This window comes from Symphalangus syndactylus, chromosome X (genome assembly GCF_028878055.3).
Source record: "Symphalangus syndactylus isolate Jambi chromosome X, NHGRI_mSymSyn1-v2.1_pri, whole genome shotgun sequence".
Lineage (NCBI taxonomy): Eukaryota > Metazoa > Chordata > Mammalia > Primates > Hylobatidae > Symphalangus > Symphalangus syndactylus.
The window spans coordinates 15,761,527-15,779,703 of NC_072447.2; the positions used below are offsets into that span (position 1 = coordinate 15,761,527).

Sequence of the window (18,177 nt, forward strand, 5' to 3'; positions counted from 1 at the left end):
CATGCATAAAACCAACATATATCTCCTTCATAGCCAATTCCTTAAAATCTCTCTCTCTGAAATATCTATATATGCACGTATAAAACCAACATATACCTCCTACTTAGCCAATTCCTTAAAAACCCTCTCTCAAATATCAATATATGTTAGTATGAAGCCAACGTATGCCTCCTACTTAGACAATTCCTTAAAATGTCTCTCCCTCAAATATCTATATGTATGTATAAAACCAACATATACTTCCTTCATAATTTCTTGAAATCTCCCTCTCCCTTAAATATCTATATATGCATGAACAAAACCAACATATACTTCCTTCATAGCTAATTTCTTCAAATCTCTCTCTCTGTGTGTATAGATTTATATAGACATAGATACAGAGATATTCTATATCTTCATATAGATATGCATGAATAAAGCAAATATGTACCTACTATATAGACAAATACTTAAAATCTTTCCTTTCTCTCTGTATATGTATATATATAGAGATATTATATATCTATATATAGATCTGTATGGGTAAAGCCAATATGTACCTCCTATATCGACAATTCCTTAACGTCTCTCTCTCTGCGTATGTCCATATATAGATATATAGACATTATATATCTATATGTATGTAAAACCAACATATACCTCCTACATAGACAATTCCTTAAAATCTCTTTGCCTCTCTCTCTGCCTCTCTCTCTCTCTTTTTTTTGAGATGGAGTCTTGCTCTGTTGCCCAGGCTGGAGTGCAATGGTGTGATCTTGGCTCACTGCAACCTCCACCTCCCGGGTTCAAGCGATCCTCCTGCCTCAGCCTTCCAAGTAGCTGGGATTACAGGTGCCCACCACCATGCCTGGCTAACTTTTTGCATTTTTAGTGGAGACGGAGTTTCACCATGTTGGCCAGGCTGGACTTGAACTCCTGACCTTAGGTGATCTGCCCGACTTGGCCTCCCAAAGTGCTGGGATGACAGGTGTGAACCACCACGCCCGGCCTAGAGATATATAGTTATTTATATAGATACGTATGGATAAAGCCAATATGTACCTCCGATATTGATAATTCCTCAACATCTCTCTCTCTGTGTATATTTATATATAGATATATAGACATTGTATATATATATATATGCATGTAAAAAACCGACATATACCTCCTACATAGACAATTCCTTAAAATCTCTTTGTCTCTCTCTCTATATATATATTATCTGTCTATCTATCTACCTGTGTCTATATAAGTGTGATTAAAGCCAAATGTATCTCCTATATAGACAATTCCTTAACATTTCTCTTTGTGTGTGTATGTGTATGTGTGTGTGTATATATATACGTAATATCTATATGTATTTATAAAACCAATAGCCAATTTCTTCAAATCTCTTTCTGTAACCTATCTACATGTGTGTTTACATGTCTGTCTATACATGTGTATAAAACATCTACCTCCAGGCCGGGCACAGTGGCTCACACCTGTAATCTCAGCACTTTGGGAGGCCAAGGAGGGCGGATCACGAGGTCAGGAGTTCAAGGCCAGCCTGGCCAACATGGTGGAAACCCCGTCTCTATTAAAAATTAAAAAAAAAATTAGCCAGGCATGGTGCTGGGCGCCTGTAGTCCCAGCTACTCAGGAGGCTGAGGCAGGAGAATCATTTGAATGTGGGAGGCGGAGGCTGCAGTGAGCCGAGATCGCATCACTGCACTCCAGCCTGGGCCACAAAGTGAGACTCCATCTCAAAAAAACAAAAAGAAACCCTATCTACCTCCTATTGGTTTTCTCCATCTTACTGGTTCTGTTTCGCTGTCTGATACACCACCCAAGGAGAGAGAATAAGGGGTCCCCGTGGGTTTGTGGGGTGACTGGAAGAGTCACAGATGACCTGTGGGTGCCTGGATTCCGGGAGGGGACGGGAGGACTCAGGGAAGAAGGACAGGGTGGAATCATCAGAGTTTCCCTCCAGAGGCCGGGAGCTTCCAACTGCCTCTGTACCCCCGACCCAGCACACAAAAGGACGAGGAGAAGCATATCCTCCTCGCTAAGCATCAGCGCCAGCCACGGCAGGTGCAGCGGTAGCAGTGAGCCTTGGCACTCAGCGTTTTTCTGCACTGTGGGTGAAAGTCCGGAAAGACGTCAGAACCTGTGGGCCCTGAGTGTCAGCCTGGCCCCTGTGGGTGGGGAGTGAAAGGTGCCAGGGCAGTGGTCCTCAGGCTGGGGCTGGGTTAATTCCAGGAGAATCACCCTCTAGCAAGAGAGGTTCCAATGCAGAGTCCCAGGCCTGCCCAGGAGAATCCAGTTCAGGAGCCTGTGGGTGAGTTCCAAAGGGTGTGGCCAGGGATTGCTCAGTGATTCAGGCGACTCGATGATAAAGGGGAGTGAGCTTTTTTTTTTTTTTTGAGATGGAGTCTCACTCTGCCTCCCAGGCTGGAGTGCAATGGGACGATCCCAGCTCACTGCAATCTCTGCCTGCTGGGTTCAACTGATTCTCCTGCCTCAGCCTTCTGAGTAGCTGGGACTACAGGTGCCCACCACCATGCCTGGCTAATTTTTGTATTTTTAGTAGAGACGGGGTTTCCCCATGTTGATCGGGCCGGTCTCGAACTCCTGACCTCGTGATCTGCCCATCTCAGCCTCCCAAAGTGCTGGGATTACAGGCATGAGCCATCGTTCCCCGGCTGATCCTCTTTTTTTTATGGGCTAAACTGTGTCGCCTCTAAAATTCCTAGGTTGAAGCCCTAACCCCACGACCTCAGAATGTGGCTATATTTGGAGACAGGGTATGTAAAGAGGTAATTAAGGTAAAATGAGGTTATTAAGGTAAAATGAGGTTATTAAGGTGCACCCTATCGAGCAAGACTGACATGCTTATAAGAGGACATTGGGAATGGGCGCGGTGGCCCACGCCTGTAATCCTGACGCTTTGAGAGGCCAACGTGGGCGGATCACCTGAGGTCAGGAGTTCAAGACCAGCCTGGCCAACATGGCAAAACCCTGTCTCTACTAAAAATACCAAAATTAGCCCGGCTGGGTGGCAGGCGCCTGCAATTACAGCTACTTGGGAGGCTGAGGCAGAATTGCTTGAACCAGGGAGGCGGAGGTTGCAGTGAGCCGAGATTGTGCCAATGCACTCCAGCCTAACAGAGCGAGACTCTGTCTCGAAAAAAAAAAAAAAAAAACGGCCAGGAGCAGTGGCTTACGCCTGTAATTCCAGCACTTTGGGAGACCGAGGCGCGGATCACGAGGTCAAGAGATAGAGACCATCCTGGCCAACCTGGTAAAACCCCGTCTCTACTAAAAATACAAAAATTAGCCGGGCATGGTGGTGCATGCCTGTAACCCCAGCGACTCGAGAGGCTGAGGCAGGAGACTTGCTTGAACCCAGGAGGTGGAGGTTGCAGTGAGCTGAGATCCTGCCATTGCACTCCAGCCTGGGCAGCAAGAGCAAAACTCTGTCTGAGAAAAAAAAAGCCAGGCGCGGTGGCTCACGCCTGTAATCCCAGCACTTTGAGAGGCCGAGGTGGGCAGATCACGAGGTCAGGAGATCAAGACCATCCTGGCTAACACAGTGAAACCCCGTCTCTACTAAAAATACAAAAAATTAGCTGGGCGTGGTGGTAGGCACCTGTACTCCCAGCTACTTGGGAGGCTGAAGCGGGAGAATCCCTTGAACCCGGGAGGTGGAGCTTGCAGTGAGCCAAGATCGCGCCACTGCACTCCAGCCTGGGCGACAGAGCCAGACTCCGTCTCAAAAAAAAGGTATTGGGACACAGACACACACACAGGGATAATCCTATGAAGATGCAGGGAGAAGGCAGCCATCTACAAACTGTAAATGAAAAACTATGTGAGACAGGTCTCATCAATATTGACATTTATTTTCCAAGCTTAAGGACCCATGACGTGGCCTCAGGAGGTTTGGAGAATTGCCCAAGGTGGTTGGCTTACAGCTTGATTTTACACATTTTAGGGAGACAGACATTGCAACAAACACATACATCCATACATGGAAGGCGTACATTGGTTTGGTCCAGAAAGGTAGGACATCTCTACGTGGGGGCCTCCGGGTCATGTGTGGATTCAAGATTTTCTGATATGCTGTTCAATTTAGCAGAAAGAAATGCCTGAGTTTACATGAGGGGGGTTGTGGAAGACAAGGATTTTGTGATGTAGATGAAGCCTCCAGGTAGCAGGCTTAGAGAGAATGGATGGTAAATGTCTCTCTGTTTTGTTTTGTTTTTGTTTTGAGACAGAGTCTCGCTCTGTCACCAGGCTGGAGTGCAGTGGCACAATCTATACTCACTGCAACCTCGGCCTCCCAGATTCAAGCGATTCTCCTGCCTCAGCCTGCCAAGTAGCTGTAATTACAGGCACCTGCCACCCAGCCGGGCTAATTTTTGTATTTTTAGTAGAGACGGGGTTTCACCATGTTGGCCAGGCTGGGGTAAATGTCTCATATCAGAGATTAAAAGCTGTCGGACCCTCCAGAGAAGACGTGATGAGGGAAGAGGATTGATATGGTTTGGCTGTGTCCCCACACAAATCTTCCCCTGAATTGTAGCTCCCTTAATTCCCAGGTGTCTTGGGAGGGACGTGGTGGGAGGTAATTGAATCCTGGTGCAGGTTTTTTCCATGCTGTTCTAATGAGAGAGAGTAAGTCTCACGAGATCTTATGGTTTTAGAAAGGGGAGTTTCCCTACACAAACCCTGTGTTGCCTGCCACCAGGGAAGGCGTCCCTTTGCTGTGTCTTCATCTTCCACTGTGGTTGCGAGGCCTTCCCCAGCCATGTGAAACCGTGAGTCCGTTAAACCTCTTTCCTTTATAAATTACCCAGTCTCAGGCATGTCTTTATTAGCAGCATGAGAACAGGCTAATAATACAGCGATTCTTTCTTTTCTTTCTTTTTTGTTTTTGAGATGGCGTGTCACTCTGTCGCCCAGGCTGGAGTGCAGTGGCTCGAGCTCGGCTCACTGCAACCTCTGCCACCGGGGTTCAAGTGATTCTCCTGCCTCAGCCTCCCAAGAAGCTGGGATTACAGGCACCTGCCACCGCGCCTGGCTGATTTTTGTATAGGGGTTCTTTACAGAATGCAAATTTCCCCCACAAGAGACGGCTTTGCAGAGATAGTCCAAGATAAGTGAAGGACAATATATTTTGCAGAAAAATATGCTGATTCCTTCAGGGCCTGCTATCTGTCCTGTGATGCTATAGGAGAGTTAGGTGGGAATTTGGTATTCTGTTGCTACAAAGAGTCTGTTTGATCAGTCTTATCTCAAAAAATAAAGAAAGAAATAATTAATATACAAAACTGCTATTTTTAGGCCAGGTTTGTGGCTCATGCCTGTCATCCCAGCACTTTGGGAGGCCGAGGCAGGCGGATCACGAGGTCAAGAGATCGAGACCAGCCTGACCAACATGGTGAAACCCCGTCTCTACTAAAAATGCAAAAAATTAGCCGGGCATGCTTGTGCGCGCCTGTAATTCCAGCTACTTGGGAGGCTGAGGCAGAAGGATCATCCAAACCTGGGAGGCGGAGATTGCAGTGAGCTGAGATCGTGCCACTGCACTCCAGCTTGGTGACAGAGCGAGATTCCATCTCAAAAAACAACAAACAAACAAAAAACAAACCCTGCTCTCTTTAGATAGGGTAGCATGGTACTTTGGCTCCTGGCTGGCATCTGGGAACTTGTATGTAGAAGTTTCACCATCCTAAATGATGAGTGCCTCACTGTGTGTAAAGCGTTTTTCATAAATAATATGATTTATGCCAAACACCTGCTTTCCTTCTGGGTGGGACCCTGGAATTTGGGGAGGTACTTGGCAATGGTTGCCTGTGGGACCAGCCCCTAGTAAACAGCCCGTAATTAAGCTGAGTCTCCGATGAGTTTCTGTGGTTGACAGCATTTGACTGACATGTGTGATCCGGACTTGTTGCTCGGAGAACTGGGTATATCGTGTGTAATTCCACTTGGAGACTCTGAAGCTTGACCCTCAATTTTCCCCAGACTTTTCACAATATGCATTTTCCCTTTCTTCATTTTGTTTTGTGTGCTTTGGCCATAATAAATCATAGCTGGCCGGGCGCCGTGGCTCACGCCTGTCATCCCAGCACTTTAGGAGGCCGAGGAGGGCGGATTATAAGGTCAGGAGATCGAGACCATCCTGGCTAACATGGTGAAACCCCATCTCTACTAAAAATACAAAAAATTAGCCAGGCGTGGTGGCAGGTGCCTGTAGTCCCAGCTACTCCGGAGGCTGAGGCAGGAGAAGGGCATGAATCTGGGAGGCGGAGCTTGCAGTGAGCTGAGATCCGGCCACTGCACTCCGGCCTGGGTGACAGAGTGAGACTCCAGCTCAAAAAAAAAAAAAAAAAAAAAAAAAAAAAAAAAAAAAAATTTACCTGTTTAACCATTTTTAGTTATTTATTTATTTATTTTGAGAAGGAGTCTAGCTGTCACCCAGGCTGGAGTGCAGTGGCATAATCTTGGCTCCCAACAACCTATGCCTCCTGGGTTCAAATGATTCTCCTGCCTCAGCCTCCTGAGTAGCTGGGACCACAGGCACCAACTGCCACGCCTGGCTAAATTTTGCATTTTTAGTAGAGATGGGGTTTCACCATGTTGGCCAGGATGGTCTCGATCTCCTGACCTCGTGATCTGCCTGTCTTGGCCTCCCAAAGTGCTGGGATTACAGGCATCAGCCACCGTGCCCGATCATTTCTTTCTTTCTTTTTTTTTTTTTTTTTGAGAAGGAGTCTGGCTCTGTCACCCAGGCTGGAGTGTAGTGGCGCGATCTCAGCTCACTACAACCTCCACATCCTGGGTTCAAGTGATTCTCCTGCCTCAGCCTCCTAGGTGGTGACTGGGACCACAGGCATGCACTGCCACGCCTGGCTAAATTTTGCATTTTTAGTAGAGATGAGTATTCACCATGTTGGCCAGGTTGGTCTCGAACTCCTGTTTTTAACATTTTTTAAATGTACAGTTCAGTAGCATTAAGGACATTCTCACTTTGTGCAATTTTCACCACCCTCCGTCCCCAAAGCTTGTTTATCTTCCCCAGCTGAAACTCTGTCCTCGTTAAACACTCTTACGGCCGGGCACGGTGGCTCACGCCTGTAATCCCAGCACTGTGGGAGGCTGAGGCGGGCAGATCATGAGGTCAGGAGTTTGAGAGCAGCCTGGCCAACATGGTGAAACCCCATCTCTACTAAAAATACAAAAATTAGCCCAGCATGGTGGCGCATGTCTGTAATCTCAGCTACTCAGGAGGCTGAGGCAGGAGAATGGTCTGAACCCAGGAACAGGAGCTTGCAGTGAGAGGAGATCGTGCTACTGCACTCCAGCCTGGGCGACAGAGTGAGACTCCCTCTCCAGACAAACAAACAAAAACAAAAAAACAGTCTCTCCTCATTCCCCTCCCACAGTCCCTGGCTGTAAGAGTTAAAGAAAGAGGAAAGAAACAGGAAAAGCGGCTTAACAGTTACAGACAGGTTTATTTTGGTGAATAAACCTGAGAGATGATTTGGGCCAATTTTGGTTAGGAGCACTTTTTTTTTAACAGAGTTAAGAGTTCTTAAGGGTTTAGGGCAGGCGAGTTTATTACAGGCTTGGAATGTTTTTATGTTTTTTTTTGTTTTGCTTATTTGAGGGGGAGAGTTTTGTGTTTGTTGGTTTCTTTTTGTTTGTTTGTTTTTTGAGAGGAGTTTCACTCTTGTTGCCAGGGCTGGAGTGCAGTGGCACGATCTCGGCTCACCACAACCTCTGCCTCCGGGGTTCAAGCGATTCTCCTGCCTCAGCCTCCTGAGTAGCTGGAATTACAGGTGCCTGCCACCATGGCTGGCTAGTTTTTGTATTATTAGTAGAGACGGAGTTTCACCATGTTGGCCAGGCTGTTCTCCAACTCCTGACCGCAGGTGATCCACCCGCCTTGGCCTCCCAAAGTGCTGGGATTACAGGCGTGAGCCACCACACCCGGCCCCAAATTTTTTTTTTTTTTTTTTTTTTTTAATAAATTAGCTAGGCGTAGTGGTGCCTGTAGTCCCAGCACTTTGGGAGGCTGAGGCCATAGGCTGGCTTGAGGCCAGGTCTTCGAGATCAGTCCGAGCAACATAGTCTGACCCTATGTCTAAAAATATTGAAGAAGAAAGCATTTTTTTCTGAGAGATTTTGACTCCCCTCCACCATCCTTCACTAAGTGAAGCAAGCAAAAGAATTCTGCAAGAACACATGTTGACTTTCTTTTCTTTTCTTTTTTTTTTTTTTGAGACAGTCTCATTCTGTCGCCCAGGCTGGAGTGCAGTGGCACCATCTGGGCTCACTGCAAGCTCGCTCCCTGGGTTCACGCCATTCACCTGCCTCAGCCTCCCACGTAGCTGGGACTACAGGCGCCCGCCACCACGCCCGGCTAATTTTTTGTATTTTTAGTAGAGATGGGGTTTCACCGTGTTACCCAGGATGGTCTTGATCTGTTGGCCTCCTGATCCATCCGCCTCGGCCTCCCAAAGTGCTGGGATTACAGGCGTGAGCCACTGCATCCGGCCCTTTTTCTTTTTCTTTTAGAGGTGCTGTCTCGCTCTGTGGCTCAGGCTGGAGTGCAGCAGCACGATCATAGCTCACTGCAGTCTCCACCTCCCGGGCTCAAGCGATCCTCCTACCTCAGCCTCTTGAGTAAATGGAGCTGCAGACACACGCCGCCATATCTGGCTTATTTTATAATATTTCTCACCAGCAATCACCTCTCCCTCGAGCGATGTTCTTGAAAGCTGAACTATAGCCACAGTGGAAAAGCCAGGGTGTCAGGCTAGCCACAGTGGAAAAGCCAGGGTGTCGTGTCAGGCTAGCCACAGTGGAAAAGCCAGGGTGTCAGGCCTGCATAATTTTGTCCGTTGCAGTTTTGTAAAAATTAATTGTGAAATACACATAACAAAATTCACTGTAAGTACCATTGAACAAAAGCACAGGTTGGGCACGGTGGTTCACGCCTGTAATCCCAGCACTTTGGGAGGCTGAGGCAGGTGGATCACCTGAGGTCAGGAGTTCGAGACCAGCCTGACCAACATGGAGAAACCCCGTCTCTACTAAAAATCCAAATATTAGCCAGGCACGGTGGCTCACGCCTGTAATCCTAGCACTTTGGGAGGCGGAGGCAGGCGGATGACCTGAGGTCAGGAGTTCGAGACCGGCCTGGCCAATGTGGGTAACCCCGTCTCTACTAACAATACAAAAATTAGCCAGGCATGGTGGTGGGCGCCTGTAATCCCATCTACTCTGGAGGCTGAGACAGGAGAATCACGTGAACCCAGAAGGCGGAGGATACAGTGAGCTGAGATTGTGCCACTGCACTGCAGCCTGGGTGACAGAGAGACTCCATCTCAAAACAAACAAAGAAAATAAACACAGAAATTAGCTGGGCATGGTGGTGGTGCACACCTGTAGTCCCAGGTACTCAAGAGGCTGAGGCAGGAGGATTGCTTGAACCTGGGAGGTAGAGGGTGCAGTGAACTGAGATCACGCCACTGTGCTCCAGTCTGGGCGACAGAGCGAGACTCCATCTCAAAACAAGCAAGTACAGTGTTGTACAACCACTATTACTTTCTACTTTCAAAATATTTTCATCCCCGCAAAGGGAAACTCTTTTATCCATTAATCATTTGCTCCCCATTCTCCTGCCCTCAGCCCAGACGAAGCACGAATCCATTTTCTAGCTCTATGGATTTGTCTTTTCTGGACGTTTCAGAGAAATGGAATCAGACACTCTGTGGCCTTGTGTGTCTGGTTTCTTTCACTGGCCATGGTATCTTCAAGGTTCATTCCCGTTGTTTCCTATATCAGGTCTTTTTTTAATCTTTCTTTAAAATATTGTAAAAGCAGGTATTACTATTTTTATATTGGCTGAACGATCTGGAATATTTTCAAAGATTTATTTCTGATGTATTTATATATATTTATTTTTTTGAGACACAGTCTCAATCTGTCTCCCAGGCTGCAGTGCAGTGACGCAATCTCGGCTCACTGCAACCTCCGCCTCCTGGGTTCAAGCGATTCTCGTGCCTCAGTCTCCCCAGTAGCTGGGACTACAGGCACGCACCACCACATCCGGCTAATTTTTGTATTTTTAGTAGAGGCAGGGTTTCGCCATGTCGGCCAGGCTGGTCTCCAACTCCTGACCTCAGGTGATCTGCCTGCGTTGGCCTCCCAAAATGCTGGGATTACAGGTGTCAGCCACTGCGCCCGGCCTATTTATGATTTAACTTTTTAATTGACAGACAATTGTACAGATGTACCGTATAGAGCATGATGTTTTGAAATATGTATACATCGTGAAGTGGCTAAATTGAGCAAAATAACATTTGCATAACCTCACATACTTACTACTTTTGTGAGAGAACCCTTGAAATGTATTCTATTAGTGATTTTCAGGAATATAATACATGGTGGCTGGGTGTGGCGGCTCATGCCTGTAATCCCGGCACTTTGGGAGGCTGAGGTGGGTGGCTCGATTGAGTCCAAGAGTTTGCCAGCCTGGCTGCTGTGTTGAAACCCCGTCTCTACAAAAAATACAAAACTTAGCCAGGCATGGTGGCATGTGCCTGTAATCCCAGCTACTCGGGAGGCTGAGGCAGGAGAATTGCTTGAACCTGGGAGGTGGAGGTTGCATTGAGCTGAGATGGCACCACTGCACTCCAGCCTGGGTGACAGAGCGAGACTCTGTCTCAAAAAAAAAAAAAACCATAATGCGTCATTATAAACTCTAGTTACCGTGATGTACAATAGAGCTCTTCAATGTATATGTTCTAACTAAACTTTGTATCTTTTTTTTTTTTTTTTTGAGATGGAGTCTTGCACTGTCGCCCAGGCTGGAGTGCAGTGGCACAATCTCCACTCACTGCAAGCTCCACCTTCTGGGTTCAAGCGATTCTCCTGCCTCACCCTCCTGAGTAGCTGGGACTACAGGCGTGTGCCACCATGCCTGGCCTAATTTTTTGTATTTTTAGTAGAGACGGGATTTCACCGTGTTAGCCAAGATGGTCTCGATCTCTTGACCTCATGATCTGCCCGCCTCGGCCTCCCAAAGTGCTGGGATTACAGGTGTGAGCCACTGTGCCCGGCCACGTTCTATCTTTTGACCAACATCTTCCAACCTTCTCCAGCCCCTGGTAACCACCATTCTATGATTCTATGATTTATGGTTCTGTGCTCTGATTCTATAATTTTAATTTTTTTTTATTCTATGTAGAAGTGAGATCATGTGGTATTTGTCTTTCTGTGCCTGGCTTATGTCAGTCAACATAATGTCCTCTAGGTTCATCTCCATGTGGTCAAAAATGACAGGATTGTCTTCGTTTTAAAGCCTGAATAGTGTTCTGCCATGAATATGTATCACATTTTCTTCATCTGTTCATCTGTTGATGGGCACTTGGGTTATCCCATAACTTAGCTATTGTGAATAATGCCAATACTTCATATTCCTTTTCATGGCTGAGTAATATTCCCCTGTATGGGTGGACCACCTTCTGTTCTTCCATTCATCTATTGATAGACACCCATATCTTAGCTATTGTAGCTAATATGGTGAGGACTTCATTCCCTTTTTATAGCTAAGTAATATTCCCCTGTATGGGTGGACCATGATCTATTCCTCCATTCATCTGTTGATGGGCACTTGAGTTATCCCATACCTTAGCTGTTGTGAATAACACAAAGACTTCCTATTCCTTTTCATGGCTGAGTAATATTCCCCTCTATGGGTGGACCATGTTCTGTTCTTCTATTCGTCTGTTGATGGGCACTAGGGTTATCCCATACCTTAGCTGTTGTGAATAACGTAAAGACTTCCTATTCCTTTTCATGGCTAAGTAATATTCCCCTGTATGGGTGGACCATGTTCTATTCTTCTATTTGTCTGTTGATGGGCACTAGGGTTATCCCATACCTTAACTGTTGTGAATAAAACAAAGACTTCATATTCCTTTTCGTAGCTGATTAATATTCCCCTGTATGGGTGGACCATGTTCTATTCCTCCAGTCATCTATTAATAGACACTTAGGTTATTCCTATATCTTAGTTACTGTGAGTAACACAAAGACTTCCTATTCCTTTTCGTAGCTGATTAATATTCCCCTATATGGGTGGACCATGATCTATTTCTCCATTCATCTGTTGATGGTCACTTGGGTTATCCCATAACATAGCTACTGTGAGTAACACAAAGACTTCCTATTCCTTTTCATGGCCGAGTAATAGTCTTCTTTATGGGTGGACCATGTTTTGTTCCTCCATATTCATAGATCCTTGGGTTATCCCATATCTTAGCTATTGTAACTAATACAATGAGGACTTCATTCCCTTTTTATGGCTGAATAATATTCGAGATACAAGATGTCAAGGTACAATGATGAAGTTTATGACTTCCCAGTTTTTTTCTTAGGAAACAGCCAAGAACTAACATGTTTCCTACACTTTCTATTTCCCTTTCCAATGAATAGTCTCTCTGTGATTTCATTAGGAAAATACCCCAATTTCCTTAATGCCAATGTATAGAGAAGAGGTTAGAGATCCAGATGGAAGATTAGAGATCAATTGACCTTTTAGTATATAAGTGTCTTATGTATGTGAACATAAGCATGTTTTAAAGTAGCCATGTGATTTGAAAAATATGCAGATGGAAAGCATTTTTAAAAATTGGAGGCTGGGCACGATGGCTGACACCTGTAATCCCAGTACTTTGGGAGGCCAAGGCAAGTGGATCACGTGAGGTCAGGAGTTTAAGACCAGCCTGGCCAACATGGTGAAACCCCGTCTCTACTAAGAATACAAAAAATTAGCCGGGTATGGTGGGATGCACCTGTAATCCCAGCTACTCGGGAGGCTGAGGCAGAAGAATCTCTTGAACCCAGGTGGCAGGGGATGCAGTGAGCCGAGGTTCTGCCATTGCACTCTAGGTTGGGCAACAAGAGCAAACTCAGTCTCCAAAACAAACAAACAAAAAAACACAACAACATCAACAACAAAAAAACATTGGAAAACCCTTTCTGGGGTTATGCCAGAGGCTCCAGTGCAAAGATGAGTTATTACATGGACTTGTCCTGTTTGAAAACTATAGACCTAGGTGAGCCTTGTATAAGAGCCTCATCCCTAACTGGCGTGCTGTACGAAACATGCTTATGCCCGTATTTGAATCTCTTTTTCTCTTTCCTGTTTGCTTTCTAGGTTGGTAACTAAAAATGAGAATACGATGCCACTGCCTAAAAATTAGAATTCACATGGTGGATAGATAGTGTCCGGATATTTTAAAAGATGGTGTGTTATTAAAAATCCCCAATGAGAGAAACATGAGCCATAAAAAAAGCTGACTTTTTTTTTAAAGAGACTTTAAAAAACACTGGACTCGGCGCGGTGGCTCACGCCTGTAATCCCAGCACTTTGGGAGGCTGACGCGGGCGGATCACGAGGTCAGGAGATCGAGACCATCCTGGCTAACATGGTGAAACCCCATCTCTACTAAAAATACAAAAAATTAGCCAGTCGTGGTGGCGGGAGCCTGTAGTCCCAGCTACTCAGGAGGCTGAGGCAGGAGAATGGCATGAACCCGGGAGGCAGAGCTTGCAGTGAGCCGAGATCACCCCACTGCACTCCAGCCTGGGTGACAGTGCGAGACTCTGTCTCAAAACAAAACAAGACAAAACAAAAACAACATACTTGGAGCTAAGTGTCTATATCATGGTGAACTTTGTTTTCTTTGATTGACACAGGGTCTAGCTCTGTCGCCCAGGCTAGAGTGCAGTGGCGTGATCATAGCTCACTGCAGCCTCAACCTCCCTGGTTCAAGTGATCCTCCCACCTCAGCCTCCCTAGTGTCTGGGAATACAGGCGTGTACCAACACACCTGGCTAATTTTTGTACTTTTTATAGAGACGAGGTCTTGCCACGTTGCCCGCGCTGGTCTCGAACTCCTGGACTGACTCAAGCAATCCTCCTGCCTCAGCCTCCCAAAGTGCTGGGATTAAAAGTGAGTTACCACGTCCAGCTGTGGTGAACTTTGAAAATCATGTTGGTTTTTTTTTTTTTCTGTTTGCTCACTGTTTTCTTTTTATTCTTTAACTGACATATAATAATAGTCCATATTCATGAGGTCCACAGTGATGTTTTAACACATACAATGTACAATGATTAGAGCAAGGGAATTATCATATCCATCATCTCAAACGATTCTCATTTCTTTGTGTTGGGTACATTCAATATTCTCCTGCTGAAAGCTATTTGAAACTATATATTATTATTATTATTATTGTTTTTTTGAGATGGAGTCTCTCTCTGTCCCCCAGGCTGGAGTGCAGTGGTGTGATCTCAGCTCACTGCAACCTCCGCCTCCCGGGTTCACGCCATTCTCCAGCCTCAGCCTCCCAAGTAGCTGGGACTACAGGTGCCCGCCACCACTCCCGGCTAATTTTTTTTGTATTTTTAGTAGAGACGGGGTTTCACCATGTTAGCTAGGATGGTCTCGATCTCCTGACCTCATGATCTGCCCCCCTCAGCCTCCCAAAGTACTGGGATTACAGGCATGAGCCACCGCGCCTGGCCCACAGTGAAATTTTAATACATACCACGTACAAAGATCACATCAAGGTAATTATCATATCCATCATCTCAAATGATTCTCATTTGTTTGTGTTGGGTACATTCAATATTTTGCTGAAAGCTATTTGAAACTACATATTATTTTTAACTATAGCCATCCTACAGGGCTATAGAACATTAGATCTTAACTATTCCTCATGTTACCAAAGTCAACATTATCGGAATTACATGACTTATATCAACATCTCTTGCTTCTGGGCCCAGCGCGGTGGCTCATGCCTGTAATTCCAGCACGTTGGGAGGCCAAGACGGGCGGATCACCTGAGGTCGGGAGTTCGAGACCAGCCTGCCCAACATGGAGAAACTTATACTAAAAATTCAAAATTAGCCAGGCGTGGTGTTGCATGCCTGTAATCCCAGCTACTTGGGAGGCTGAGGCAGGAGAATTGCTTGAACCCAGGAGGTGGAGGTTGCAGTGAGCCGAGATCACACCATTGCACTCCAGCCTGGGCAACAAGCACGGAACTCTGTCTCAAAAAAAAAAAAAAAAAAAATCTAAAGATCTCTTGCTTTCTTCCGGGTTCCTATATTTGCATAATTCATTACTAGGGAAATTCAGGTCTCTCATAATGAATTCCTAATAGCTTTTATGAAGTAAAATCAAGCTTGACTTTTTTTCTCTTTTGCTGTCAAAATTCTCATTATTAACTGAATATTGGTGGGAAAATGGCAGATAACGTCAAGCCAGTCATCCACTTTGGCTTTGCGTTTTTAAAATTGATAAGTTAACCTTCTAAACTGTCTTTTAAAAATTTTATTTTATTTTACTTTAAGTTCTGGGATACATGTGCAGGACGTGCGTGTTTGTTACATAGGTATACATGTGCCATGGTGGTTTGCTGCACCTGTCAACCTGTCATCTAGGTTTTAAGCCCCGCATGCATTAGGTATTTGTCCTAATGCTATCCCTCCCCTTGCTCCCCAGCCCCCGACAGGCCCCGGTGTAATGTTCCCCTCCCTGTGTCCATGTGTTCTCAATGTTCAACTCCCACTTTTGAGTGAGAACATGTGGTGTTTGGTTTTCTGTTCCTGTGTGTGTTGGCTGAGCACGATGGCTTCCAGCTTCATCCATGTCCCTGCAAAGGACATGATCTCATTCATTCTCATAGCTGCACCTTCTACACTTTTAAATTTTGGAATAACTGCAGACCTTCAGGAGGATTACAAAAACAGTACAGAAAGTCCTTCGCACCCCTCTCAGTCAGCTTCCTCTCCTATCTTACATAACCTGGGTGCATTTATCAAAATGAGACGTCAACGGCGATGCAACACGATTAGCAAGTCTGCAGAGTGTGTTTGCATTTCACCAGATTTTCCGGTCCTGTCTTTTATTTAGATTCAAGATCCCATCCAGGGTGCCATATTGCACTTAGTCACTGCGTCGTCTTGGCTTTCTGCGGTCTCTGCAGGGCTCCTCAAATGCCCCTTGTATTTTTTTTTTTTTTTTTTTTTTTTGAGACGCCGTCTTGCTCTATCACCCAGGCTGGAGGGCAGTGTGGCACTCTTGGCTCACTGCAACCTCCACCTCCCGGGCTCACGCCATTCTCCTGCCTCAGCCTCCTGAGTAGCTGGGACTACAGGCTCCCGCCACCACACCCGGCTTATTTTTTGTATTTTTAGTAGGGATGGGGTTTCACCGTGTTAGCCAGGATAGTCTCGATCTCTTGATGTCGTGATCCGCCCAACTTGGCCTCCCAAAGTGCTGGGATTACAGGCGTGAGCCACTGCGCCCGGCCAATTCCCTTGTTTTTAAGAGCTTGACGATTTTGAAGAGTCGTGGTACAGGTGTGTTGAGAAATGTCCATCACGTTTTTCCAGGTTCAGGCTGGGGGCTGAGGAGGGTGGGAAGCGGACCACAGAGGGAACTGGAGTCATCAGTGCTGGCATCGCTGAAGACATCCCGTTGACATCTTGTACCTGCCCATGCGATGTGGAGGTGGCCTCTGCCAGGTGTCTCCAGCGTTGATGACTCAGCAGAGGTGGCCTCTGCCTGGTGTCTCCGCAGAGAAATTGCCATGTTTCTCGTTCGATCATTTGCTCCTTAGAAGCCAGGACAGACTATCCAAGCAACTCTCTCTTATGGGGGATTGTATTATGCTTGACTTCTCCTGCTTGGGGTGGGTGCGGAAGGGTCTGGTGGAATAATAGGAATTCTTTGGTAAGGAAGGTTGGGCTCTTCTCCCATGTTTGTTTGAGTCAATCCTTTTATAGACATAATATATGTTTATAAAGGTATATATTATGTATATACATATGTAATACATATAAACTATGCCATCATATACATAGGAAATATAAACATATATCTATATATAATATTAGTATGATCTCATTACTGCAAACTCATATATACACTAGTATAAACTCATTAGTATAAGTATAAAATATATTAGTATAATAAATATATATTACTGTAAACTCATTAGTGTATTATATATTAGCATAATAAATATATGAACTCATTAGTATAAACTCATATATAGTAGAATAAACTCATTAGTATTGGTACAATATATTAGTATAAACTCATTACTATTGAGTCATATATATACTAGTATAAACTCAGTATTTAAATAGTATAAATATAATATATATTAGTATAAATTCATTAGTATAAACAGATATATACTAGTATAAACTCATTAGTTTAAGAGTAATATATAAGTATAATCTATATATATATATATATATATATATATTTTTTTTTTTTTTTTTTTTTTTTTTTGAGACGGAGTCTCGCTCTGTCGCCCAGGCTGGAGTGCAGTGGCGCAATCTCAGCTCACTGCAAGCTCCGCCTCCCGGGTTCACGCCATTCTCCTGCCTCAGCCTCTCCGAGTAGCTGGGACTACAGGCGCCCGCCACCACGCCCGGCTAATTTTTTTGTATTTTTAGTAGAGACGGGGTTTCACCGTGGTCTCGATCTCCTGACCTCGTGATCCGCCCGCCTCGGCCTCCCAAAGTGCTGGGATTACAAGCGTGAGCCACCGCGCCCGGCCAAGTATAATCTATATTAACGTGAACTCTAGTATAAACTGATTAGTATTTGTATAATATATATTAATATAATAAATACACATTACTGTAAACTCATTAGTATAAACTCATATATAGTAGAATAAACCCATTACTATTTGTATAATATATAAGTATAATAAATATATAGGTATAAACTCATAGTATAAACTCATTAGTATAAACATATATGCTAATATAAACTCATTAGTATAACTAACATATATTAGGATTATAAATATATATCAACATAAACTAGTAGAAACTAATATATATACTAGTATAAACCCATTAGTATTTATATAATATATATTAGTATAATAAACATATATTAGTGTAAACTCATTAGTATAAACTCATGTATATAGTAGAATAAACCAGTAGTATTTGTATAATATATATTAGTGTAATATACATTGATATAAATGCATTAGTATAAACATATACACTAGTATAAACTCATTAGTATTTGTATAATAGTATAATAAATATACACGGTTATAAACTAGTATAAACATACACTAGTATAAACTCAT

General features: G+C 44.6%; 1 long non-coding RNA gene across 2 annotated transcripts in view; it reads left to right on the forward strand.

Annotated features, from left to right (window-relative positions):
* The window catches only part of LOC134736040 (uncharacterized), a 78,926-nt gene that overhangs the window by 16,765 nt on the left and 43,984 nt on the right, over nt 1-18,177 (forward strand). Inside the window, exon 1 of one of the 2 annotated variants that reach the window (XR_010119739.1) lies at nt 4,119-4,784. The exons of the other annotated variant lie outside the window; for it this stretch is intronic. This is a non-coding gene — a long non-coding RNA (uncharacterized lncRNA). Of the gene's footprint in view, nt 1-4,118; nt 4,785-18,177 lie in introns of those variants that run through there. 2 annotated transcript variants of the gene reach the window in all.